General features: G+C 39.7%; 1 non-coding gene across 1 annotated transcript; it reads right to left on the bottom strand.

Moving 5' to 3' along the window:
• Positions 1-1,042: 1,042 nt before the first annotated feature.
• Positions 1,043-1,145, bottom strand: LOC140485797 (U6 spliceosomal RNA). Its single transcript, XR_011962460.1, has one exon. It is a non-coding gene; the product is annotated as a U6 spliceosomal RNA (small nuclear RNA).
• Between the last annotated feature and the right edge of the window lie 1,557 nt (positions 1,146-2,702).

The following is a 2,702-nucleotide window of genomic DNA, read 5'->3' as shown; positions in this document are numbered from 1 at the left end:
TCCCATGGATAACAAACAATAAGTGAATTGGTAGGAGTTAAAGGGTAATACTCTTAGTTATCAATATCAATCATCATTTATTACTTTCTATATTAATCGCTGAAAAGATTAGTTATTTTTTTCCTTAATTCAGAAGTGCAATGTTATCTTGTTGGAAAATAACTGGTCCTTGCTTCACCATTAACAACGACAAAATAAGGTTAACATTAAGGCAATTTTCACTACACAATTTAGCAAACAAAGTCCAAAGCATGAATTATTAACCCTTCCTGTATCAGAAGAGATGTGCAATGTTTTCATGGGAAACCAAGTCACTCTCTGTTGAACAGATGCGAGAAGATTACAAGGATGTTTTTAAAGGCCTTGGACAGCTTCTTGATGAAAAGCATCTCAAACGTGTGAGAGAAACTCTGTATCTGCTGAGCACAGTTCCAGTTGACCACAAGTCTAGCTTGAAAGACAAGATAAAGAAACTGGAAACATAGGGAGTAACGAAGAAAGTACAACTCCCACAGATTGGATTAGAGGAAACCTAGAAAACCAAGAGTGTGCTTTGAAGGGACCTCATTACCACACTGCCAACCATTGTAGAAAAGTTGCCATAACTTGCCAATGCAGAGGTCCCTAGACGTGAAGGATGGAAAGTCACAGGTAAAGTAAAAATGAGAGTGGCAGTTCGTTGCTCATATTCTGAGAGTCATTAGGAGGTACAGATGGTTTTTTTTAGATTAGGTTCCCTACAGTGTGGAAACAGGCCCTTCGGCCCAACAAGTCCACACCGACCCTCCGAAGAGTAACACACCCAGACACATTTCCCTCTGACTAATGCACCTCACACTATGGGCAATTTTAACATCACCAATTCACCTAAGCTGCACATCTTTTTATTGTGGAAGGAAACCGGGGCACCTGGAGGAAACCCACACAGGCACGGGGAGAATGTGCAAACTCCACACAGACAGTTGTCCCAGGCTGGAATTGAAACTGGGACCCTGGTACTGTGATGCAGCAGTGTTAACTACTGAGCCACTGTACCACTCAAAAAAAAATGGAACGCTTCATAAATTTGCATGTCATCCTTGCGCAGGGGCCATGCTAATCTTCTCTGTATCATTCCAGTTTTAGTATATGTGCTGCTGAAGCAAGATGGTGGTGCATACCACTGGCATTTCTATGACTCTGGAATAGTAACACCATCGATTGGGTGTGCTGACAGTAGAAGCTATTGCGTATGATCTGTTAGTCTACAGATTAGAAAATAAATCATCACAGAACATAATCAGAATCAAGTGTGACTGCTTGAAAGAGGTCACCAGATGAACCTGAAGCTGGGCAAGAAAACTCGCAATTAAAGACCCTGAAATTATATACCGAGGTAATGCGTTAATACCAAAAGTATCGTATGCAGATCTTGATATTGTGAGTGCAGTACCAAAGATACATTGACCAAAACATGTGAAAGCAGTGCAACAATTTGTTGGATTCTTGAACTCACTAGAAAAGGTCTCACCCAATTTGTCACCAGAATTTGCGCCTCTACTCAAGCTCATTACCAAGGAGGTACAGTGGAATTGGGGCACAGAACAAGAAGGAGCTTTCACTTGCATCATGTAACAAGGGGTGCCTTGCCAATGCTGAGCTACTACAACATCAATGATAAATTCACCCTGTAATGTTAGTGAGACAGGATTGAAACAACCCTTATGCAGCAAGAACAGTCAGTTGTACTTGCACAGAGAAGAGTAATGCAAACTGAATAGCCTGTCCAGGAACTGGAGAAGCAGCCTCACTCAGGAATGTGAAAACATCAGAGGAGCAGTAAGCAACAACTCATATCTTTACCATTGAAATTTCTGAACATTTTAAAATTTATGTGTGAAATGCATGTGTAGATTCTAGTGAAAGTGGGAAAGGCCAGCATGCACATAGCTTTTATTCTTGAGTGCTAATTTCCTTATTTACGATGGCTATTGAACTGCAAATGATAGTGCATATATTTTTTCTCTAAAATGGGGAATGTTTGAGAAATGCATTTGTAAGGCTGCACGTACTCTGAATTGCGACTGCCATGTGATCTCTGAAGTTCTTTCAATTCAGAGTGAGAAGTTATTAAAGCTTATATATGGGACTACCAACTTCAAGCATATTCTAGTTTGAGGCCATGTCAGTAAGATAATTTACAATCTTTTGGAGTCCTTACTCAGTGGTGTAGGATGGAGATTGGGGTGGGAGTAGCAGAGATGTGTGAACAATTCACTGCTAGTTCGATGTGAAAAGGTAAGCAATAATGTTGTGCTTTAGATAAAGAAATCGCTGTCCGGTCATATACAGAAGAATGTAAAATACCAGAAACGATTGACAAAAAACAATGGACCTTGGAAACCTCTGATAGCCACTTGCAGAGCTCTTGAAATCTAGTTTGAAAATTGACTGGCTATATGTCACTTAAGTAGATAAAACAATTTTTGATTTAAGATACAAACTAGCCATTTTACTCTGCTACACAAATTTTATATATCCATCACCTGTTTTGGTAATGTTGAATGAAGTGGTCACACAATTCCCATATTCTTTTTCAGAGTACGTCACGGACTCTTTTGCATGTTTAATGACCTGCATTCGATTGCACCTCCAATAGTGCAGTGCTTCTTTTGTGCTTACATTGAAGTGTCACACAAGATATTTTTCTCCAGAAGAGTGAA

The sequence above is a fragment of the Chiloscyllium punctatum genome, chromosome 14 (genome assembly GCF_047496795.1).
Source record: "Chiloscyllium punctatum isolate Juve2018m chromosome 14, sChiPun1.3, whole genome shotgun sequence".
NCBI classification, from domain to species: Eukaryota; Metazoa; Chordata; class Chondrichthyes; order Orectolobiformes; family Hemiscylliidae; genus Chiloscyllium; species Chiloscyllium punctatum.
Note: the sequence above shows the minus strand (reverse complement) of the source record. Positions and strands in the feature narration are given on the sequence as shown.